This window comes from Mirounga leonina, unplaced genomic scaffold, assembly GCF_011800145.1.
Source record: "Mirounga leonina isolate KUSES-001 unplaced genomic scaffold, KU_Mleo_1.0 Mir_165, whole genome shotgun sequence".
Classification (NCBI taxonomy): Eukaryota; Metazoa; Chordata; class Mammalia; order Carnivora; family Phocidae; genus Mirounga; species Mirounga leonina.
This window is the reverse complement of record NW_023270415.1, coordinates 40,405,844-40,431,970: the sequence shown is the minus strand read 5'-3', so window position 1 is coordinate 40,431,970 and position 26,127 is coordinate 40,405,844. Positions and strand designations below refer to the sequence as shown.

The window sequence follows — 26,127 nt, the reverse complement described above, 5'->3', positions numbered from 1 at the left end:
ATTTGTCTGTCATTCAAGAATGGCTGTCAGTGAAATAAAGGATTTAGCTTATCAATAAATTACATACATATATGTGAGCATCTTGAACATGGCAATCAACAAATACTTGCTAACAGATTATAAGATGACACTGATGAATATTGAGATAAAAATTTCACCAAGTAGCTCTGAAGTTTTTATGTGGATAATATGGAAACAAAAGCTCTGCTTAGCATTATATCTGGATTATGTGACCATTGTGATAGGGCAGATTTTGTGCTGATATACCCCAGAACAGGCTTATCTGTCATTTAAGGCCAACATCCATTATGACTGGCTGATGTTCATGCCATAGGTGATAAATATTTTTAATTTCACCCCTATTTATAGTTATATAAAGATGTTTTCAAAATTGCAAAAATGGTTGATATCTAATACAATCTCACCATGCGTCATCATTAAAGAGATTCACTATTATTTGTTATTTAATTACCTCATGGGAAAGATCTGTGCTGCTATTTTGTCCCATTTCTTAAACAACATGCATAATAAACTTACACAGAACATCTGTAGTTGTGGTAAATATTCCCATCCCATGAAACTTTCTGTGTCTTAAATGTTCTTGTTAGTTACATCTACATGGTCCTAAACATCTAGATGAAAATTTAAAAGATATTAAATAAAAATTATTCAGATGCTTGGAAACATGTTCTATATTTCTACCTTTGTTTACTGGTATTATTCTTTGTATGTGTTTTGGGAATATCTTGAATAATAAATTAATTTCCATCCTCTGTTGGCAAATAATTGTCGATTGCCAAATGTTTGTGGTGTGTTGACTGATTAGCAAATGTGCAAGCAGGTAGTTGTTCATATTGATGATTGGAAGTCACCAGAGGATCACTATTACTGATTTTTCCTTTTGCCTCAGGCTCTGGTATGGCTTACAGCAGCACCTGTTGCTGATCCTATGTCATTTGCAATTTTGATATTTTGTTTGTCATGGATTATTTTAAAATTTATTTTGACTGTGTAGCGTTGATGGAACCGTAGACAATAGGTCAATGAAACAGAGTAATGAACCCAGAAATAGACACACATAAATATCTTCAATTGATTTTTGACAAAGGTGCAAGAGCAATTCAAGGGAGGAAGGACAGCCTTTTCAATAAATAATATGAGAGCAATTAAACATCCCAGGCAAAAATAAATGAACCTCGGGTGCCTGGGTGGCTCAGTTGGTTAAGCGACTGCCTTCAGCTCAGGTCATGATCCTGGAGTCCCAGGATCGAGTCCCGCATCGGGCTCCCTGCTCGGCGGGGAGTCTGCTTCTCCCTCTGACCCTCCTCCCTCTCATGTGCTCTCTCTCTCATTCTCTCTCTCTCAAATAAATAAATAAAATCTCTAAAAAAAAATGAACCTCAACTTAAGTCTTATATCTATTGCAAAAATTAATTCAAAATGGAATTAAATATAAAATGTAAAACTACAAAACTTTTTAGAAAAAATCAGGAGAAACCTCTGGAGTCTGGGGTTAGACAGAGTTCTTAGACTTGACACCAAAAGTACAATCCAAAAATGAAAAAAAAATGATAAATTGCACTTTATCACAACAACTTTTGCTCTTTTAAGATAAGTTACAGACTGGGGGGAAATAGGTGCAAAACACACACTCAACAAAGTACTAGTATCTAGAATATATCAAGAATTCTCAAACTCAACAGTTAAAAAAAAGAACCCAATCCGCTTAGGAAACGGGCAAAAGACACGACAAGACATTTTTCTGAAGAGGATATACGGAGGGGATATATGGAAGGCAAATAAGCAATGAAAGGGTGTTAAATATCAGTAGCCATTAGGGAAATGCAAATCAAAACCCCAAATTATCATATTACTGCACACCTATCAGAAAGGCTAAAACGAAAAACAGTGACAAAGCCAAATGCTGGTGAACATGGAGAAAATGGACCACTCATACACTGCTGGTGGGAATCTTTAATGGTACAGCCACTCTGGAAAACAGTTTGGCCGTTTCTCAAAGACCTAAACATGCAACTAGCATATGACCTAGTCATAGCATCCCTGGGCATTTATCCCTCCAACTTGAAAACTACGTTCACACAAAAACCTGTACATAAGTGTTTTAAGGGAGTTTACTTTATAATAGCCCCAATGGGAAGCCAGCCAGGGGTCCTTCAATGAGTGAATGGTTTGATAACCTGTGGCATATCCATCCTACAGAATACTGCTCAGCCATGATGTTGACGTATGCAACAACCTGAGAACTACATGCATAATATCTTTCTCTTTGTGCCCGCAAAAGTTCTCTGGAGATGATGTATGCATCTCCAGAGAACTACACTCAGTGAAAAAGAAGAAACAAAACAAAACTTAAAAGGTTATTGTGGTGTCTTTTCCGATTGGATGGGGGCTCCCAAATGTGGTGTGACTTTTGGATGGAAGCAGGTGGTGAAAGGATTCACATGAGGCAGAGCAAAGGAGTAGAAGTTTATTGGCCCCACCACAAGGGAGCGGTGGGCAGGACAGCAGAGACAGGACTGTCTGCCATGAAGCGGTGGGTGGGGGCTGATTTTAAAGGAGGAACGTGAGGGGACCTGTGGAATTTTCTCCTTTTTGGTAACTGTGCCTGGTTGTAAGTAGCCCATTGGTCAGTTAGGGCTTATGGCTATTTTGAGGTGGGTCACCTGCTGGGCCTGTCTTCAGCCAGGGGGTTGGGGCCACTGTAGGCCCTTCCGCCTTGGTCAAGTTTCCATTGCTCAGGCCCTTCCGCCTTGGTCAAGTTTCCATTGCTCAAGGCTGTTGTCCAAAAGCAGCCTCTACAGTTACATAAAGGTGCGATTCTATTCATAAAACATTTTCAAAATGGCAAAATGATTGCAATGGAGAAGAGATGAGTAATTGCCTAGTAATTGCACTTCTTTTCCCTAAGAATGGGAAAGAAGTGAGGGTGACTATAAAGGGCCAACATGAGGGACCCTTGTCCTGATGGAAATGTTCTGTATCTTGACTGGATCAATGGCAATGTCCTGGCTGGGATCTTGTACAATAGCTCTGCAAGAGCTATCATAATTTCCATTATGATAACCACTGGAGGAAGCTGGGTAAAGGGCAGTGGTAGGGACATTTCTTTATATTATTGCTTACAATTGATCTCAACATTGAAAAAAATAATCAAAACCAAATTTTAAAAATATCTGGCATTGAAATATTATTTATCTTGGTCATGGAGTTTTTTGGTGTCCCCTTAAACTTCGCATCTGAGAGGAGTGCCTTTCTTGCTACATTCCAGGGGCAGCTCTGAAAAGTGAGAGCCCCTGAGGGGGAAAGTGGGATGAACAGGAGTGACAAGGACCAGTCCGAAGTTCCTATAGAGTATGCGCTTGCGTATTGTGATAGGATGCTTTAAAATCTTAGGGAAAATAAGGCAAGAAAGAGTGATAGTGGAGAAGACTAGAAACCATGCATGGTTCAGGAAAAGTTGAAAGGCACAGAGATTGGAAAGAGAATCTTCCTCACAGCCCTTCCAGGCGGGCACAAAGAGAAAGAGATCTTATGCAGACATGGATATTTAGAGGAATAAAACAAAACAAGGTTTTTGTTGTTGTTTCTCCCCCTTCCATCGCTCCCTCCCTCCTGCTGTGAATCTTGCCAAGAGGAATCTTCGAATGCTAATGTCTTGGTATTTGACACAGCAGTGATAATTGCACAGTGGCCAATTGATTTCTGACTTGCCCCTTGTAGATCAGCCCTGCGACTTTGCATTCATTCCCAGACTCAAGGAGGTGATCACAGCAACAGCATAGCCCACCTTCACCCGCCAGATAATAAAGTTTAGTCATGCAGCTTAAAATAAAATAAGCAAGAAGCAGATGGCAAAAGGACAGAATGTAGTGTATTTAATCTGTCCATGTTTGCAAGGAAGCAATTGTCTTCTTAGCTCCAAAAAAAGCAAGACAAACAGGAAAGCATCTTTTTCCTGGGCACATATGATAAGTGTTTAGAGAGGTGATCTGGAGTTTGGGATAATTTGGCCCCCATCTTGCTGAATTCTGGTTCTCAGAACCAGGAAACTGAACTGGTCCACTTCTGGTAGGCAATGAATGCAGCGGGTGGGCGAGGGGAGGTGGCAAAGGTTAGCGGCAGGCTGCTCAGTAAACAACACTGATCAAAATGATCATACCCAAATGAAGCCAATATTGGACCAAGTGAACCTCGCAACACCAGGGCTGGTCATCCATAATAAAAGAGCAGTCAGAACAAATGGGCACGTGTTAAATAGTTCAGTGTAAGCGGTTAGGCTGCCGCCACTATGAAAACACAAGCAGTGAAGCAGCTCTCCGGAGCTTACTCCAACTGGCTGGTTTAGAATCACTGCAGTGCTGGAGAGAGGCTCTGGAAAACATGACTGCCTACTCCACACAGAAATCTGGAAGGCTGGCTTGAGCCCTTGGCCTGCAATTTATTCTTATTCCAGTTCAGATGGCGTCTGAGTGTATTTCAGTGATGTGTCCATTAAGTCGTATTGCTGACTGCTAGAGCGGAAGCATCAGTAGAAATCTACATACACGAATGAGCTAGAGCTGGACAGCTACAGCATATGAGGCTATGCAGAAATGGAAAGAAGGGTGACAAGATGAACCAAAAGGAGGTCTAGGCTACTTATGCTTTCCATTATGCTTAATCATATGACAGGGAAACATTCACATAATCTGCATGCTTTTACAAAGGATCCATTCAAATGGAAGGAATTTAGGAATGATCAAGAGGGGAACTGGCAGCTGTAGGTCTGACTCTCTCCCATTGTTCAGCATCTACGTCCTTGGAGAGCGTGAGGTTCCAAAGAGGGGAAAATGCTGTGTGACCTTCCAGTAGGGGAAAAGTATTCCCCTTATCCACACAAGCTGGCTTTGTGCTTTGTCTTCTAGTCCTAGGCTTTGTAATCTACCCCTGGGTCAGGAGCTGAAAGAGGAAGACAATAAAGGACCTCTCATTATATATCTATTCTCACTATTCCAAATCTTTGCCAAGTCCAATACATTTCAGTGTATCTCCTTCTCTGAGTTTCTATCCCACAGAGCAGATAGCACACATCTCAACAATGAGCTTTCTCATGTTTTCATTACCATTTACCTCATTCGTTCATCTGCTTGGCCAACTGGGTCTTAGCACTATAGGGGTAACGTGGCGCGCCAAATAGCCATGGCTGCTAATTTCACAGAATTTAGCATTGGGCAGATTTTAATCAAAGTTCCTTCAAAACAAGGATCTTCCCTGCATTCCCTGCATGATTTCTCAAAGAGAATGGAGTATGTTTAAGTGGTTTCATCTGAAGATAAGTAATCTCAGGAATGCACTGAACTCATCAGCATAGATGGCTCCGAAAGCAGGCTTTTGTTATAAAATTACAGATGCTGGGCACATACTTCTGATTATTTTCTGAGAGCAAAGTATGAGACTTTTTAAAATGGGGTTGTTGTAAACTCGAGTTACATTACGAGCAATACAAAATGAAATGGCACCTGTGGGAACAAAATTAGAGATTGAGACCTGCCACTGACTGTGGTTCTAACCACACAGACAGAGTATAAAGGGAGAAAGCTGGTCAGCCCAGGGAGCAGGATGAAGTGGACACTCAGAGGAGCGCGCCAAGGAGGGATGGTGACCAGCTGTCCCAGTGTGTCTGTACTGAGGGGCTTCCCAAGGCACTGATTGGACTTCCAGAGCTAAAATTAGGAGTGTTCCAGGCAAACTGAGATGAGTGGGCCATGCTATTAGGAGTTCCTGGAACCCAGCTTTGTTCCTGCACTTGATTCTATGAGAATTTCCTCTCTTTGTTTACACTTCTCTGATTTGGGTTTCTGTTGCTTACTTGCAAACTAGGATCTTACTGAAAAACAAGTAGGTTGTATTTTCTACTTTATAAAGAATTTTTGAAACTTTTTAAGATGAAGTAGATGACATCCCCATCTTAGTGTGGAGAGAATGGATTTGGAATCCTGGGAATATTTATTATGATCCTATAGCTAATGGGTCAGGGAGCAAAGCTGGGTCCTCTCTCTCCTATCAAGGGAGGTTTGTACTTCTAGGAAGGCTCCTTCACAGTGCACAGGGGTTTTAGCATCCTGCAGAATGGATTCTGCAATGCATGCACAATCCATCAGCTCCAAACTGCCCTCTTAAAGAGACACCCACAGACACCTCTACTTTGCTATGTCTGGCAGTTGCGTACATTTTCTATATCCTCCATTGTTGTAAACTCTAGCACTGTGACCCCTTTTCCCATTCCTGGTCTTCACCGCAGCTTCACTGCATGAAAAAGCATGAAAGTAAGAGTAACCAAAACTCAGGGATTACCTCTCTTTGGGGCTCTACATACATTATCTAACTTAATTGTCAAGGCAGTTGTGTAACATAGGTTTTACTATTTCTTTTTACAGGTAAAGAATCTGAAACTCAGAGATTATTAAGTGGCTTGGTCAGGGTCACACAGCTATTATCCTATGGATATATGGAGGGTCTTGGGGGACATTTACAAACTTTGTCGCCTAGCAATTTTCATCAGTAACATGATTCAAATCCAAAGCTTCTGACTCCAAAGCCCATTCTTTTTTCCACCACACATAATGCAACTTCTAGGTATGTAAGTTGCACTATTTTGGAGTATACACTTTGCTTCTTGGAGGAGGACTAAGGAGAGTCTTTGCAAACTTTCGGGATGGAGAAAGGCCAGTGAGAATGTCAGGTGACTCTGGATGCCCAGTCTTCGGGCTGTTCTATGTAGTACAATTCTAGAAGTGCTAGAACAGGAGAGGCCCCAAGATGCATGTTAGTTTCTCTTCACAGTTCATTTATACTCACTCTGGAATTTTCCCCTGCATGTATTTGGAAGGCCCTCAGAATGAATGTTCCTACGAAGGAAATAAAACATTCCAAATGAGGGAGAAAAAGAAATAGGTGCAATCTTTTGCTTAATGTCTATTATTTATTTCATAAGTAATAGGCGTTTATTATAAAATTATAATAATTGAATTGTAAAATTATTAAAAATACAGATGAATAAAAGGAATTGCAAAAACTCATCTCTAGGAAGACTTCGCTATTTAGTCTTCCAGGTTAAACACACACACACAAACACACCCACTTTTTAACCAAAAATAAAATCATATAAAACTGGTTTCATAATCAGTTTATTTCTCTCTTAACCATAACTTGTGAATGCATGTACGTGTCAATGCGTAATAATTTTTATTGGTTTTTTTTCTAACCGCATAGAGCATTCATAGCTACCCAAACAGATGCCACAGTTATGTTCTCGTATCTGTTTTTTCCTCTTCCCCTCCCCCATCGCCCAAATTCAGGCCCATCCATGAGTCATGCAGTGTCTGATGAGCTGAAGTATTTAGTAAGCTAATGTTCACTGTCCACAGCAGGAGGCCCGCACAGCTTGGCTGATGAGAAATGAACTGCCTGAAGCGACCTTTTAATGGCAACTAATTTCCCATATTTGATTCTCAGCTTAGCCAACTAATATCTAGTTCAAGCGTGACAAGGCATTTGCAGTTCCTTTTAAAAGTTCTCTATCTGAGAAGCCGAACAATGTGTTCGGGGCCATCGTGACCTTCTGAGATCGTGTCCTGGCTTTTCCAAACCAAACTTTGATCAGCCAGGGTCAGTGATCTTATTCAAAAAAAAAAAAGTTTAAGGATGGGTGTCTTTATATTGAGCCCTTTCTCTTTTAAATTCTATTTTCAGAGATGTTACTGATGAAAATTGTTAGGCAACAAAGTTTGTAAATGTCCCCCAAGACCCTTCAGAGACACCACACATCTAACCCTTAAAAATACTGTCATTTTCTCCATTTCCTCCCAAAGGTTTGGTATCAATCAGTCTTTTTCACTCTTTTTTTTTTTAAAGATTTTATTTATTTATTTGAGACAGAGAGAATGAGAGAGACAGAGAGCACATGAGAGGGGGGGAGGGTCAGAGGGAGAAGCAGACTCCCTGCCGAGCAGGGAGCCCGATGCGGGACTCGATCCAGGGACTCCAGGATCATGACCTGAGCCGAAGGCAGTCGCTTAACCAACTGAGCCACCCAGGTGCCCCAGTCTTTTTCACTCTTAATGCATTTAAGATATCTAATGTGGATTAAGCTCCTCTATCCTTGCCTTAAACAAATCCTATTACTCTGTGAGTCTATCCCATTACACAGTGATTACTGAATAGAGCTCAACGTAATTGGATCTGATCATGCCCTGGTATGTAGAATTATCAATCCAGGAAAGTTCGTATTTTTAGTTACATTTAACTTTTTCTCCCAAATCTACAGAAGGGTTCATTAGCACTTTTGTAAATGGCCGCAAAAATTCTTAATGTTTTAATAGCGAGAGTATGGCCAGATTTAGGGGAGAATATATCCAAGGATCACTTGGTCACAAGTTTTATAGGAAGGGGGGGGACAGGGTAGCACGGTGAAGACTGACAGGACTTAAGTAAAGGTGTGTGCATGTGTGCAAATGTGCACACATGCGTGCATACACACACATGCTGAAGCTTTTTGTGTCATCAAAGGAAAGTGCCACCTTCTACTCCCCCACCTCCCACCCATGACCTCCATTTCACATCCCTGCTTTCTGGAAACCAGAATTATGAATATTTTTATTTGGGACTAGATCACCATTTTTCAATTCTGAGACAGCCTTGCCACTTTATTTACACTTCAGCAAGAATGGCAATCCCAAATGGTACTATAAATCATTTGCAAAAGCCCAGACTGATCTAAGCAGCATTGCAAGCCTCCTAGAAGGGAAAAATCAGGAGGCTGACAGGGAGCATGATGGGATGTGGGGCCTCACCCCAAACTGGTGAAGGCATGACTGTGTTCCTGTCAATGAGCTTTTCCCGAACTGTTTGTTTCAGAGAATTAACTTTCCCACAAAACTAGATGCAAGTGGCTCATTCCATTCCAGCCCTTTAGGAAGAAGGGATACCACTGTTTGCCTTAGAGGAAGGTCAGTCCCGATACTCATTTGTCCCCTTAAATTGCCCAGGAAGCAGTTCACCTATTCACAGACTCACTGATACTAATCCACCGGCAGAATGGTTGTCTAGCATGAAAACTTTTGCTCTTCTGTGAAACCTAAGAAATTCCATCATTTTCCTAGAATATCCTTACCTTGAAGTGGTACAAAACCACAGCACAAAGTGGTTATGGAGGCAGGCTCTGGAGTCTCACTGATCTGGCTTTGAACTTCAACTCTGCCACATGTTCTTCCTATGACCTTGGACAAATTATGTGGCCTTTTGTAGTCTCAGTTCTGCAGTTGGTCAGATGGGGAAAATAAGAACAAGCATCTCATAAGGCTGTCGTGAACAACAAATTACATAAAGTATGCAAAATTCTTAGGTGAGTGCCTGAGACATAATAAATGATTAACTGTTGTAGTTCCTGTATTATTATTACTATGTTTTAGTAATAAACTATGTTTATGTCTTCAAAGCCCAATCACGTTAGGAATAATTTCTAGGTTATAAGATTTTAGGTACTTGCTTAGGTCACAGACTCTGATTCCTTGATAGTCCATCTCAAGTAGAGGATTCCCCTCATAACTAATGCCCAACCAACATTCAGACTGTAGATATTAAAGACTTCTAAAAAGTTCTGCCTATTTCCTTGTTTGCTTCTTTGGTTTCATCTTGCTTTTAGGTTGGATTTTAATAAAGAGTACCTTAACTACAGACTTCAGTGTCGTTAAGAAACTGTGCTGTTTCTTAGCTTATTTGGGGGACAAGGACGAGAAGAAGAAATGGCTTAAAAAGTTTCAAAGACTGCCCTGGAAAGGGAGGATTGGCACTGACTCTTTGTAAAGGGTAAGAGCAAACAACTGCAGACAGTAAACGATGTTCATAGTCTATGGTGCCCAGTTATTACTTGATAAAATGTTTGCTTTTTTTCCCCTGCCTAACAGAGCGGCCTCTAATATACCATTAGTTTCATGTGTCTCTTGAAACTTCAATTAAATTAATTAAAATAAAATTTAAAAAAATTTACTTTCTGAGTTCTCACTAGCTATACTTAAGTGTTGAATAGTTATATGTAGCTAGTGGCTACCATGTTGGACAGCGAGAATTATGGAACATTTCTATCATCACAGAAAGTTCTCCTGGGCAGTGACTTTCTAGAGCACAGGGAGAAAAAGGCCAGCTTCTAAGTAGGTGGAGGCTAATGTGCTGATCCTTTCCTCTGTCCTATGGTAATCACACTATCTAGGCTAAGTGCCTTGAAAATATACCCCCTCCTCAAATTTGGAAGACAAATCTATTTTTGACCCAACCACTGGAACTTGGCCTAGCCTAGAAGGGAATTTGTTAGATTTAGAAAACGTCAGGGAAACGGGCCTCAAGGGCAATTCTGTCCAGAATAACTTCAACTGGGTTGGGTCACCTGTTACCTGGTGGTGAGAGAGGTGGGATCCTGGTTGTCAGCCCCACCAAGTGGAGGTAGGGATAAGATACTGAATAGACCAACACTAACAGGTGAGATAATCCTGCCAGGGTTCACCTTGACCAGGCACCAGCACCTGCACGATTTCTTTAATATCAGCATGATTTACTTCATTTTAGTACTAGTTAATACTAGACACAATGAATAATAATGATCGAATTCAGTTTCCACATGAACAAGACTCATATCTCCATTTTGAGGAACTGTGATTTCGTGTTTTGTGACTTGCCTAAATTTATATATCTGGAATTGACATAGAAATTTTAATCCAAGTTTTCTGATGACAAATCCTAGGTTTTCCCCCATAAACTAGGATACGTTGGAGCTTTAATAATATAAAGTGACTGGTATCTTTTTGTCAGAGTGAGGAGAGAATTTATTTTCCTCTTGGACTAGTGACTTATCTTTTATTAGCTTGAACATCCCATCCACACATGGAGACACATTTCTAATAAGAATGTCACAAATGTAATATAACTATTATTTTATTTTTTCAAACTTGGGTGCTATGGGTGCCAAGCCAAAGTGTGTTTGTCCTATTATTTCTCAAAAGCTCACCTGGCATATGCCAATCAGGTAATCGCTTGTGCAAACGGATCATTAGGTGCACAATTACCTCATTTGAAACGCAAATTCAGGGCTGAGTGGAAGCAATCCCTGTAAGGGCAATTTTGTGAGTGTACTCATCATTACACCCAATATGGAAAAATTAGCCCTTAAATTCTTTCCCCACCTATGGCTTTCTGTTTCCTTAGCTGATGACATTCATTAAAATCAAACAAACATGATGTGTGTTCTGGACATAAACAATTAGTCACTTTCCGTCATGGCTTCTTGAGTAAACATGTACATAAAACCGAGTTGTGTATGCAAACGTCACCTCGTTCTATCCAAGTATCCTACCAAAGGGTAGTTTTCCCTTTACCCCAGGCTCCCGCTGACATTCTATTTCATAACTGTTTGCATGGAAATGATGAAGGCTTTATTTTATTTTATTTTTTCTCCTTTCCAAATACATTTGGCAAAATCTTCCAAGCTGTCTCCTTTATGGCAGAATATTGTCCCTGGCCCATTTATATGCTAATTGCTGAAGTGTTACCTTTTACGGACAAGTATTTACATGTTAATTAACTTTGGGAGGAGGGTTAGAAATACTAGTTTGCCCTGTTTAAAGTGATAAAGGGGCCGCTCTTTCCTTTCAAGAGGAGAACAAAGACAGTATCATAAAAGGAAATTATTTAATTACCTCTTACTAAGAATTAGAAATATGTTTTCCAACCTTTCTTTCTGTAGAGGAATTCTCCAGATTGTGACCCGAGGTAGAACAGGAGCAGGGAGTAAACATTCTTCATTTAGTCTGAGTTCCAGGTGAACACATCTGGTGTGCGGAATCTAGGTCAGTGATAGTGAAGAAGAAAAACAACAGAAAAGAAAAAGAAAAGGAGGCTTGGAAATGGTTGAAAATACACGAGAATAAACTGATCCCACGAAAACCTCTGCAAGTGAAGGAGAAATAGTCTCTTGAGCTCTTCCTTGATCTCCCTGGTGTGTGTCCTAGCATTCCACGATGGAGGGGGAAGAGGTGGGTTGTGATAAAGAAGATGTCAGGTGAAAATACTGGGGCCAGCTACGAGAGAGATGAGCAGTGTAGGAGTCCGAAATGGTAAAAGAACTAAAGTGAAGGGCACTTTAAATTTAACAAACAAAAATCTTTTCTGTAAAGTGCAGGCAATCAAATGGGAGCATTAAAAGATAAACGGAGGAATATTAAAATTTTTAAGTGTATATTTGAGCCAAAGTCCACAGAAATAGGGCAGTGCCAAACCCAAAGTGGTTAGGAGCATTCCCCTGCGAGCTCGGGGAGACACTTCCATAGACAAGAGGAGGAAAAAAAGCAAGGAAGTGATTTGATTGGTTATGGCTTAATGAGATGCATTATTGGGGATCGGCTAGCTGGCTGTTTGTGATTGGTTGTCCTTAGGGTTTAATTACAGGCTTGGGCTTTAGTTTGCTTATGCCTACTGGCCCCCTTGTTTAATTAATTTAATAGGACCAAGAAGTAGAGAGACACAGGAAGTCACCATGGGGGAGATCATTTGGGGGAGAGATCGTTTCATAATGGTCAGTCCTTGTAGTCTCTAAGTCTTATAAACTCATAAACGTCCATGTTTGCTGGACATTCATGGAATTTTTTGAAATATTCAGAGTTTCAGGTGAAAACCAGCTGGCACCCAGGATTGATGCAGAGAACAAAGGCAAAAGAAATACAAAAAATTAAACTTTACAACTTACAGCCCATTGTACTTACTTGAGACAGGCAGGGTGACCTTCTTCCAGGTACTCAACTGCCTGAGTGTTACTACTTTGCTAAAGGCAAAAGGTAACTTTAGCTGGACATTAGCCCCACTCCTAGGATCCTATACATCTTCTTTAACGTATAAAAAGCCCTTTGGAAACTTCCTTTATCTCTACCCTCCCCACCCCCAAGATATATGTGAGCAATCATCCTCCAAATATATGGCCCACTGATATACATCTGAAGGGTCTCATGACTAAGGTTTACTAGACAGTAGTAAATGACCCCTCAAGGTCCTGGAAACCTCAATTCCAAATTCCTTAGAGACTTACATTATCCCTAACCCCCTCCCAACTTAAAAGTATATAATCAGCCACTCCTCTTGACCCCGATGCAGCTCTTTCTGCCCATAGGTTCTGTCCCCATGCTTTAATAAACCACCTTTTTTGCACTAAAGATGTCTCAAGAATTCTTTCTTGATTTTTTTGCTCGTGGACCCCGAACAACATTTCACATCTGGATTACTTGTCTTTTTCATCTTCTGGATGTTAGCTCCAAACCCAGGCAGCAAATCCTAAAGATTTTACCTCCTCTTTGTCTTTAAAATATGTCTAGCCCCTGTTCTCCATCTCTGCTACCTTTTTAGGTCCTCCTCACTTACTTCCTCAATATCCTTAAAAAATCTACCTGCTCTTACCAGTTCCAGCTGGCCCGGTTTCCAAATTCATCTTCCACACTTCAACCAGAGTGATTCACCAACTCTTGAGTTCACTGATTTATGTATTTACCAACCATTTATTGGGAATTTTTCATATCACAAGCTCAGTGCTAGATATATTTTATGTGGCTTCTTCCTCTAAGATATTTGAGTGGATTTGATACACGAGTTGCATACCTCTTCACCTGCTAATTGGTAATCATTTTCATAAAATATAATAAAATGTAAGAAGATATGTTGTTAGCTGTGAACTTTGGTTTTGAGTTACTTCATGTGTTTAATTCAATGGAGAAGATGGAAATGTTTTTAATTTTCTTTAAATTTAAGTATTAAAATTTACACCATTCTTCTCTAATAGCATAGGTCTGTCTTACTGATAGAGGTCTCTTTAGTGAGACTACTGCTCAGGAGAAAGGGAAAAATAGAAAGTTGCATACCATCCTCTCCACAACTTCTCTGTTCTTCAAAAGGTGAATGATGTAAAAATGGTGAGGTCAGTTTGGGGAGGGAAGTGGGAATTTGTGTACATTAATGCATAGAGGAAGAGAAATAGGAGGGGTAGACAAATGGTAAGCTCGAGGAATGGTGTGTGAGGGAGGTGGATAGTAGAGGGAGAAACAAGGCAGGCTATAAAGAGGGAAGAAAGACAACAGACTTCTGATTTCAAAACAGAGAAGTAGTCCCTGATAAAGAACATGAAGAAATACGGAGTAAATGTTTTATATCCATTCAGCATACTGGTAATAGAGATTAAGCTCTGGTAATAGAGATCACTTTGCAACTGAAGGTGATATGTTCCCTTTGAAAGATTCTTAGCTATAATAAGGAAATTTGGTGTGTGCCTAATAGGGTTTTAATTGTAAATCTAAGCAGTGTATGATGTCTCAAACTTCTGGTCAAATGGAATAGAGTGTATATCAGTATTTGGTAGGAAGAAATTTTCTGATTATGTTCCACACAGAAGAGTACTATTGCCCTGTTGATTTTTCTTTTTTAATTCCTTTCACATTTTGTTTGATCTTAAGCCAAAAGAGGAAATAGAGTCTGAGTGCCAAAACTTGGAATGATAATTAGGGCCTTTCCTCCAACTGGCTGGCTGTAAGCAGGCAGTGAGAGCTTTTTTTTCTAGGAAGTAGCAATCTGTAAAAGAAAAAAGACCAAATGTTTTTTGTTTTGTGCCAAATGTAGCTCTAGTTCTAGCAGTATTTACACTTCAAAAGGGCTCTTGTCTAGACACAGGTATTCATGGTGAGATGATATAACCATCCTACCCAAGCCTGGGGGAAAGCCATGGGTAGAGAAAGATTAAACAGTGGTTGGCCATGGTTGAAATTTAGAGAGAATGACATGTTGAAAAAATGTATTTATATATCTGTTCAATAAATACTTGATGACATATTAGGTATTAGTGACATAGGGCAGACCCTGTCCTAGGTGATGCAAATGCATTGATGAATGAACCAAATCATCCACCCTCGTGGAGCTACAGGCTGTTGGAACTATAACTACTTGTTTGTTTGTTTTTTAGATCTTGCTTTATCAATGTATCTTTCAAATAGAAATTATTACTAGTTACTGGTTATGTTGGGAAAACAGTAATTGTTCCCATTTAATAAGGGGTAGAAGAGCTGTCTGGTCCCCAAAGCCCTGATTAAGCCGCACCTCTCAATAAGCATTTGTAGAAGTATATTCTAATTACAGATGATATATCAAGGAGAAAATGAATAAATTCATTTATATTCTGCTTAGGAACCCAAATCTAACAGGTAAGACTAAACATAGGAACAGACTCATAGGGAAAGTTCTACATTAAAAAAAATAAATAAAATTTCTAGAACACCTGATATTTTGTGAATGTTCCTTCATGATCCACACATACATAAATAGCACATTGGAATCTTCTCATTTACTGTTCATATTTACTTGAAAAACTAAATATAAAAAGGGAAAAAAAACAAAACTGTTAACTTTTCCTGAAACTTCAGAGGCTTTTGAATACAAAGGACAGAAAACAGTTTGCAGTGTGTCTTGTCAATAACTACGGTAATTATTTGGTATGATAAAAATGCTGTAAGATGTGAAATAAACAAACAATTGTCCTAATTTTCAGTAAACATTATTATTTTGGGGTCTCTGTTTCTCAAGTCGTCTATTGTTCAAAATTTTATTCCTCTTTCCCTTTGAATACCAGAGCTAATGACTGAAGTGCTCACAGAATTTCCCTTTAAGTAGCCTTCTCAAACCCCACCGTTCAAAGCCACTTGAAACACACATAATTATAAAAGATGAGAGCCCAATTATTATCTTCTCTCCACCCCCTATCCTCACAGGTGCCTGGCTACTTCAAGAGTACGAGCTAATCACAGGGAAGATTCATTCTCAGTTCAGCTGCCTCATTTGATCAACTCAAGTCTGAGTCCAACAAAAGTGGTGTATCTAATGAAACTAATTTTCATTTTCTCTCCTTAGTTTATAAAAAACTGAGGATATGAAAGGACAAAAGAAATTGTGAAGAATGACATTTAAAAAATAATCTTCTCTGACCTTTTATTTGACCTTTTATTTTCTTCTTTTACTTAGTTATTGTGCCTTTTTTTTTCCCCCCTTTCTCATTCTCTGGGGCTTGTCTTTCCCTGCTTTTCTCCTCTATGAGGAGGGAATTAAAAAATTAAAAACACCATGGCCTGAGTGCTGAGATGACCTGATAGGGCTCCAGGGTTTCAGCTCTGCCGGGGACCAGAATGCTGTGCTCGGTCAAGGAGGCTGACATTGGCACAGTCGTCCCAGAAATCCAGGGGAGTCTTTGCACAAGGACAAACGGAAGGAGGCAAAGTTAGAATATGTGTGTGTGTATAAAATTGTGTAATTGGATATTTTTGCTTCACATATAATAATTATACATTGCTGCCAACTTTTCCTCTTAAAGGCTGCTATTATGTTATTCAAAATTCATTGCCTAGTAAAGCTGCAATTCACCTAATTCACCTGTTTTGTTTACTGTAACACAAAAGAGAAGAAATTGAGTAAGCCTTCTCTCCTTTAACACCAAAATCAAAATAAAGGGAATTTAGAAAGAAAACAAGGACCTTGTGCCAGATAGCTTTTAATTGCAAGTAATGGAAAATTTGAGTCCAGTTGACTTTTAAAAAGGCAGGGCAAGGGCGGGGGAGCGGGTGTCCTATAAAACAAAAAGTCCTGAAATAGGTGAAGATTAATCCCACGGATCAACAATGACCCCCAAAGAACACATTTCTTCCCTTCTCTCCTGTCTTCTGTAATCATAGGCTGGCTGCCCACAGCCAGTGGGAATTATTTGCTCCTTATTCAGGTCCAGCAGGAAAACACAGCGTCTAGCACAAGTTCTCCTGGGGGGTCAAGTAAACTTCTTAACATAAACCCTTAGTAAGTGTCTGGTTGGTCCAACTGGTCACATTCTCTGAACCAATCACCATGGCCAGGAGGATGAAACTTGAGTGCTGATTGGCTGAGCCAATCAGGACCCGCACACGGAGGTGGAGGTGGGGTCAGTGCACGTGCTAGAAGGGTGAGATACCGATGCCTGAATGTTGAAAAAGCCAAGCAAAAGGGTGAATGGACTCTGGGAGGTTCAAAATAGAACATACTCGTCTCAGAGTTGACAATCAGACGACTCGGGCAATTCTCAAAATGTCACTCACGAAGTGATGAGTAGTGATGCAGTAAACATTAATTAAACAATGCTAAAAAAATCTAGTAAAATGAGTTTTACATATGTAAGATGAATTTTTACAGAAGGTGAGTTTTACACATGCGCAGTGAATGTATTATATATATATATTTTGTATTCTGTATATTATGGTGTTTTTTGAGATCTTAAAAAGCCTTTCTGACTAGGGAGAGACTGGCCCTCCCTGGAACAGCCAGTTCTTAGAAAAAGCAAGGCATGCCCTTGATTAGCCAACTAACCAATCTAGAGCCACACCTCATCTGTCTGGCCCATACACCCTAGGAGGGAAGAGTCCTCTACCTTAATCATCCCAGGGCGAGGTACCAGGCACCTAGGGACCACTCCTATATTTTAGAGCTTCCTGAAATGATTCAAACTAGACAGTCTTCATCTGTTTCTCTGCCCTACCTTGCCTTTCCCTCAGAAACCCCAATAAAGGCTCTAGCTGCAGTTTTCCCCTTGCTTTTGTCACCTGACCAAAACCTGGTGCCTCCCCTTTGAGCTTGCCGGGCATGGAGGCACCCCTCTCCAGAACCTCTGACTACAATTAACATTTTCCTTAGCCTCTCCTGTGTCTCCTCCTCTGGTTGCATTTGACTGGCCATCATGTAAGAAAACACAGAATAGTGAATTAATAGACTGGTTTTATATCTCAAGAAGAATAGACATTCAGGTACCTGGATTGTATGAGAATTACATCTTATTCAGTTATCCACAAATTATGTAATGACTAGTCATGCCATCCCTGTAATGAAGATCAGTCTGTGGGTATGAGGTATCCAGGGGGGGACTGAGGACAGCAAGCCTGGCAGGGCCTATTGCCCACCTTATAGCTCTCGAAGTATTCTAACATAGACCTACAATGGTGCTGACTTTAACACAACACAGGGTCCCCTTTGTACATCAGAGAGAAAGTTCTAGATATTGGATATGTCAAAAGATCTTCAACTTAAACAATGATTTCCTCATTGTAGTAAGTAGAGTGTGTGAATCTTACTCTACAAATCTGAAGATGCAAAAACAATCACATTCCTCTATTTTTTTTGAAGCAAACTAAATCTTCTTTCTTCCAAGATGACAGAGAATGTCATCTTAGATATTAGAAGATTTTTCATGCTCACTTTCTTCTCCTTCTCCTCCTGACCTTTCTTCTACATTTACCTCTATCTGTTTTCCACAACCATAGTCCCTTCAAACTGTTCAGTCTTCCAGAATTCATATCCCAGTAAATTTTTATTATACTTTGAGATAAAGACCTTCAATGCAGTAATAGAGTATAAGGACCTAACTACTTCATTCAACAGGAAAAAAGGAAATGCAATGAGAATAAAACACAAATTAATGATTCAAATCATACTGCCACATATTACCTGGGGATATACTCTAAGAACGGTTATAAGTTTCAAGTTTCCTGTAATTTTATATTGTCCCACTCCCTCCCCCCTCCCATCCTCCCTCCCTGCTAAAAACCCCAAAAAACACTAGACTAGGCTGTCAAGGGAAAGTGTGTAAAATTCTTCTCTGGAGATCTTAATGATAAGCCTGACAACTTCCTGCCCTGGATAGTTTAGGGAGGGCCTTTCAGTTCTCCAAATTCTTTGCTTCTCTCAGCCTGTAGACCTTTATAAATGCCTACCACACTCTCTGTGAGGAGTGCTTCCCCACCTTCTCTGTCCTGTCTTCATCTCATCAATGATCCCAGCACATTCTGTGCTTTTCTTTTTGAGTACATAGAGTTTGCAAATATAGTTTGTATAAGATGTTCTATCTCAGATTCCAGCACAGTGCCTGTTAGAAAATAAGTGTTACATAAATGTTTATCAAACAAATGAATGTCTCCCCCAGTAGAAAGAAAATGGCTTAGAAAGAAAGAAGGGAAAAAACTTTTTTTTGGAGTGCTAGGGCTATGCCATGCTTTTTGTTCTCACAGCGACCTGAAATGGTAGATAGCATCATCTCCATTTTGCAGATGAGAAGCCTGAAGCTTCCGAGATTGTTTAACTTGCTTCTGATCCCAGTCAGCCAGTACTGAGAATATCTGGCTTCAGCTCTTAGTATGTTCTTCCCTGGTCTCATGATTTGTGTATTCCATCCGTAGCCTCTGGGGCAGTGAAAGTGAAGAATGGGAAATATTATTTTTCCTCCTTAGAAGGAATAGACAGAAAAGGAATCATTCGAATAAAAAGAAAAAAGGGAAGAGACATGTAAACGAGTACTGAAAATCTAAAGGGAAGCGTCTCTTTTTCGGCAGACCTGCTGCGCTGCCCCTGCCTTCCCCGTGGTCTGGAAACCAGCAGTGAATCTAGATCGCCACAGAGGACAAACAGGTACGTAGCAGGATGTTCAAGGTTCTCTGATGGCCGGGGTGCTTATTTCGGCAGTCAGAGGACCATTCCCTATGTGGACACTCTGAACTCAACCAGAGATTTACTTTCAGTCCATGAAAGTCATTTTATTAGGATGGCTTTTCTCCACACGTGCCCTGTGGCAAGTAGAGTAGTGAGCGAGGTTCAGGGCCGCCGCTGGGCTTGCCAGCACCAGGAGGGGGGATTTCCAGCTCGTATGCACATAGGCATTCATGGGCCCCAGCAGCGCCCCTCCAGTGCTTGGGCAAAGTTCTCCCGCCTTCAGGTCTGCTTCAGCCTTTCCAGCAAACAAAAGGACCATTTTTAGCGGTGCCCTTGTCAGCTGTTTCTCGAAGAATAGGGCCCTTGATAACATCCAGAAAAAAAGGAATTGTGCCACTGCCCCCCTCCCCGCTTCATTTACATAGCTGAGATTGATGATAAGGGAAGGAAAGTGTTTACAGTGCAGGAAGATAGGAATTTCGGGATTAAGTAGGAAGCAAACCAAAATGAGCTGTCTGGGGTACTTACAAAACACATATTTCATATGTTTTCATTAGATATTGCTATTCTACTACACAAGGCAAAGGAGTTTGATTAAACTACGGTTCAGTATATAAGTGTATGCATAAATTACAGCAAAAGCAGTTACTTCATTACATTTCAAGAACTCCTCAGGGACATTAAGTGAGTAGAAATTTAGTCATTAGATATATTGCATCGGAATCACACCGTGGTCAGGCGAAGAGTATGGAGGCACAGAATGGGTGACAAGGGTGCCCACGAGGCAGAGCCCAAAATAACCTGATGATCATGGATTAGAAAGAAAGAAAAGCCAAGGTGGCAATATGGTACACAATATGAGAAACCGTAAGAACTTTGGAGCTAACACTGACGTCTATTGAGAAATAATATCCTTAAAATAATCTTTACCTAAATCTTATAAAATACTTTACCAATACCCACTTTTTTTATGTATGCTAGTTGTACCTTTTTAACGGCCCAGGACAAAAAGAATGGCTCCTCCTTGTGCCAGGGCATCTTTGAGCAAGTGTTGGTGAGCTACTCTTATTCCTCAGGTAGTCAGAAGTGATGGTCATTGTTTCGTCTTCCCTGGATGGTTATTTGTCCATGAACCACACCCTCATTTGGTCCTTCGGAGGCTCTGCCTGAGTCTTGTCTCAGAATAGAGTCAAAGGAAAAATGGTTTTCTTCTGGCCCCCGTCATAAGCTTCTCTCTCCTCCTCAAACACTTATTGCTAAAGATTTTCCTTCATCAGCCGCTGTATCAAACTGAAGTGATTTATTATATTCACTCAACAAATATTCCTTCTGCAAATATTTGCCTACTAAGTGAAAGACAGAACACTTTACTTTCCTAGGGCTGCTGTAACAAATTATCACAAGCTTGGTAGCTGAAGACAAAGTAATTTATTGTCTCACAGTTCTGGAGGCCGGAAGTCCAAAATCAAGGTGTTGGCAGGTTGGGTCCTTTTGGAAGATGTGAGGATGAAACCATCTCATCGCTTGCTCATAGCTGCTGGTGGTTGATGGCAATCCTTGGCTTACAGACATCTCCACCTCTGTCTTTACAATGCTTTCTTCTTTATGTCCTTGTTCCTCTCCTTTTTCCATGCCTTAAAAGGATACTGTCATTGGGTTTAGGGCCCAATGGAATCCAGTAAGATCTCATCTTGAACCTTGTCTCAATTATATCCGCAAGGACCCTTCCTCCAAGTAACGTCATATTCTGAGGTTTGGGATGTACATGAATTTTTGGGAAACACCATTAAACCCACTACCCAGATTAATTTGGACTTGGCTTGAGAAATTATCAGAGCTTTAAAGATCACAGTTCAGAGTTTATTTCATGTCCTACAGAGGTCTAATGTGTTAGCAATCGCATGAAGGAAGTCCTGATTGACACTCAAGAGGTTTGGCCAAATTGTCAGAGCAACGCCTTCAGACTGTGTCCAGGGGATTCTAGGTTTTGGATGAAGCATCTATTAGGACAGTTAGGGAGCCTCTATATAAATGATATTTCAACTAGAGCAGCTGGGCTTTTTCCTGTTTTATATATTGTGGTTTCATGTAGGAATTTATTTGTAAAAGAGGATCCACTTCAGCAAGGACTGAAAAATCAGTGGCCAAGAATTCCATTGCCCCAAAAGTGTGTTTTCAAGTAGGGAAACACATTGCAGGTTTCTAAATGTGGCCCCAAATTAACTCCAGCACCTCTCGAGTATCTGAGGGATGGCTCACGGGCTGGTTAGTTTCAAGAAAAGAGATAGCTGTCAGGGAAGGTCTAGACCGTAAGGTGCTACTTGGATGGGGGACCTCTTTTCACCACTCTTTTGAAACCAGCAGCTTCAAATAGGACTGTAGACTATATTCTGAGAACAGAGCAAAGCATTTCATAAAAGGCTCTTCCCTGAATGCTTAGGGAGTGAATGTTCCCAGCTTAGAGTCAGGCTCATTCATTGCCCTCATACTGGCAACTGGCTAGTAAGCATGAATAGTATTGGGTTGAGAGAAGTAGATTCAGGTTGAGGTATGGTGGTGATTATTCAGGGAGTTGGGGAAAGCTTCTTTAACTCACATTCAGGCTTCTAAGCCCTTCAGCACCCCCAGAGCAGTGAGATTGTTGAAATTACAGAGGCTTTCTGGACTCTCACATCTGTTTATGAATAACCCCAAACCCTAAGCTAAGCAAATCTATTTAACTCAATGTAATTATAAATATGAGCCTTTATTATTCAAATGAATTCTTCATATGCCAGGAAAACCACCTTGCAAAGCTTATTAGGAACCACAGAACAAAAATCTTTGTTCGCAGAAATGGCAGATGTCTTAAAGCAAAACAAAGCAAAATAATAATAAAATACCCAACCTCCCCCAAATGGCAGCTTTTTATGCTAGATGAAGAATAGATATTTGACCTCCAAACCAGTGAGATGTCTGGAAGGGAAATAATGGTTGTTTGGCCACTTGCTGCTTCATCTTGATTAATAGGCTTCTACTTCTGTTGGTTTGGGATGCTCATTATGAAGCATTTCCTCTGAGATCATATGGAGTCAACTCTGAAGGTCCCCTTCCTCACTCCCTCCACTTCCTCACCCCACCGTTACTACCAAATAAAGAGCAATTCTAAAGTTTACATTCTCTGACATTACTTTGATCTTAAGGGCATGCTGGATTCTCATTCTGTAGTTTCTAATTAGTTTTGTTGCCTCGATTTAAATTTGTTTCTTTGGAGATGGGACTGGAAAAGGGGAGGGGGGCAAAGCACATGCTTTTGTCAAAGCATTCTCTATTTAGAATGATTTCAACCATGGGCATGGGGGGCGTGGGCATGGGGCTGTGTATGAGAGTGATGGCACAGAGATGAGGGCTTGTTTTAAAAAGTGGGGTGCTGGTCTTCAGAGGGAGTCCAGGTAACTGGTAAAAGGCACAGGTTCAAGAAGTTGACATGAGAAGGTTAGAAAGGAAAGAGCATCTTTGCTGGAGTATAGGCGGGAGGGCAGAGGGTAGGAGATTAGGTCAGGGAGACAGGTGGGGCCACATCACGAAGGGCCTTGCAGGCCATGTAAGGGAGTTAGATTCTCCCCACATGTAATGAGGATCCACTGGAAATGACATTTATGAGATCTATGCTTTAAAAAGATCCTTTGTTTATTGTGTGGATTATGAGCTCGAGAGAGACAGAAGCAGAAGCAGAAGCAGGAAGGCCAGTTAGGGGGTCAGTGTCATGGGAAGAGCACAGGGTTTACAATTGGAAAATCTATGTTTGAGCAGTGTGGTCATGGGTAAGCTTTCTGAGATGTGCTTTTCTCTCTCATTCACAAACATAGGAAACAGTAATAGCTACTTTGCAGGGTTATAAGGATGAAATAACATACATGGAAATGTTTGGTGAACTATAAACAGTAAACAAAAACCAGTTCTTAAAAATATTTCTATGACTATTACCTAAAAGTGTGTTTTTCAATATGATTCTCAGACCATCTGCATCAGAATGACCTGAGGCCCTGGTTAAAAGTACAGAGGTTTTAGTTCAGACTTCTAAATTTCTGCCCACTTTTTCTGATCCCCGGCGCTACTGTGACTAAGGCATCGTTGTGTGGTGATGTAGTTTGCAGGCTGGGGCAGGACAGCCCGTTTTCAAATGCTGGTTCTGCCTTGACAGTTTTCTTGACCTCTCTGTGCTTCGGTTGCATCATCTGTAAAATGGGAATGATTAGTCACTTTTTAAATTGGATTTTGAAGGGGCAAGTGAATTTGTGCTTACACAGAGAGATACATAGAGATCAACTCATGGTAACCACTAAGAGAACGTTAGCCATTGTTACCGTCCAGGAAGGGTCTGATGGGGAGCCAATGTCAGTGTTGGACACAACCATTCAAGACTAACCTTTTCACATGCAAAGACACAGTCCTTTGCATGTTTGGGAGGTGCTTCCCTACTTGCAGAGGTGACAGACATACGAGCATATCCATACATGGTGATGTGATAATTGGCACAATAAGCATTAAAAGAAAGAACTGTAGATAACAGAAAAGTCATGCTGGTGACTTTGGGTTTTAATGAGCATTCCATGCTGATCTCTTTTTTTTTTTTTATTAGGCCTAGTATAGTATTCTTCTATCTTTAAAACTGTTAAACCTGGCTAGCTTAAATGCCAGTTAAAATACTATTTAAATATTTGGTTCTGAGAAATGAGCCTTGCAGAAGAAAAAGAATTGCAAAAGCTTTATTCCCTTTACTTTTCTCATAGGCTCCTCCTGGTTTGTGTTCCAGTAAACATTTATATTTATAGCTGACTGAATAAGCTTGCTTCAGTTTTAAAGAATTCAGTGCAGCCTGGCTTTGGATGTGGAAACACTAAGAGAGCTAAGAGCATGAGTATCAAGCCGAGTATAAAATGAAGGCTTGGATAAAGGATTTTTGAGTTTTTACTTTGGGTGTGGACTTTTTAATTTGGTGTTGGATCTTTGATGTATTCCATTAAATAATTTATTAAGTACTCATATAAAATTTTACATGATTTCCAGGAGGCATAACATACACAAAAATGCAATATATGTACCACGTGGGCTATGGTGGGGCAAGGCCCATGAATACTGTAGACATTTAGAAAAGGAAAAGAGTCAGGAGCAGCTTCATGAAGGATGTGGTTCTTGAGCTGGGCCTGGGAGGAAGTTTAAGAAAAAAACATATTTGATAAAGAGATACTCTAGTACTTGGTAAGTATAGGGTACCTAACCAAAGTAAGTTGCTTTCCTTTATAAGACCTGTTATGTAATGAGAGAACAATTTTGAAGTTATAACATATTTCTGGAACTGATTCTTTCATCTTGGACAAACCATATTCTATGCTTATTATTACTTACTTTTTACAGTTTACAGGGACGACACACATTGGCATCAGGAGTGTGGGCTCCAGAATATTGCTTGGGGATGAAATATGGGCTCTACTGTGTCAATGTCACCTAGGTAGGTTAACTTTCTTAATTCTCATTTTTTCTAACTTTCAAAATGAGAGTAATAATAGTACTCATCTCATGGATTTTTTTTTTTTTTTTTTACTGGTGAATGTATTGATGGCATATTTAGACATAGGATTCGGTAGAAGTTGTGTTCAAATCAATACAAATGTTTTCTCTATATTTAAGAGCTCCACTCAAGAAAAGAAGTAGATTACATTTAAAAAAAAATACCACCAACATAAAATTGAATGTCAGGTAAGTAAATGTCTTCCCAGATTTACACAGTGAGTATTAATTCAGCCAAGCTAGAAATAATATGAGAAGGGTTTCCCACTCTATAATACCATATTTTCCTTCCAAATGTGGTTCATGGCTATCTAGATCATGTCCACCTCTTCACTGCCAATTTAATTCTTGCTTAGTCTTGTTTCCATCCACATCTACTGTGAAAGGCTCTCAGAGGTCAACAGTGCCCTTTGAAAAAACAAGTCCTTTTTGACCTTGTATTGCACTTGACATCATTGTTCATTTCTTCCTTGAAATGGTTTCTGATGGCTTCCTTGATGTGGCACAATTGGTCTATGGACTTTTTCCATCTTTTTTTTTCCCCCCTGTTCCTGCATTCTGCCTCACTGTGATTTAATCAAGAATTTTCTTTAATGCTTACTTTTAAAAACTAAACTAGATCTATTTAATAATTAGGAAAAAACCAATGCTAATACTATAGCAGAAAAACCAGTATCAGTTGCCATAAACAGAAGATGGCTATTAAGATAAATAGGATTTGAACAAAACAGATTCTTAAATTCTAGACACATTTCTGCTAAAAACTTTGATCCTAAAATCCTTACTTTTTTTTTTTTTTTGGCTACAGAGGGATGCTAATGATTTTCAAAGAGGTGTTTCAACTCTTAATGCTTAATGGAAACTTTCTCCTTAATGTAATTCCAAGGATGGGAATTGTGTTCTCTCCATATGGCTAAATGTTACACAAAATCACATCTGTGTACTCTTCAAAATAATATTTTATGCACTAATCATCCTGGCCTCACACTCAGAACAAGCATATAGCAT

The 26,127-nt window shown here is 40.0% G+C and overlaps 1 long non-coding RNA gene across 1 annotated transcript in view; it reads left to right on the top strand.

Moving 5' to 3' along the window:
* LOC118015018 overlaps positions 1 to 25,099 on the top strand; it is an 86,783-nt gene extending 61,684 nt beyond the window's left edge. The window contains exons 2-3 of the long non-coding RNA XR_004680500.1: positions 19,473 to 19,548; positions 24,967 to 25,099. This is a non-coding gene — a long non-coding RNA (uncharacterized LOC118015018). The remainder of the gene's footprint in view (positions 1 to 19,472; positions 19,549 to 24,966) is intronic.
* The last annotated feature ends 1,028 nt before the right edge of the window (positions 25,100 to 26,127 follow it).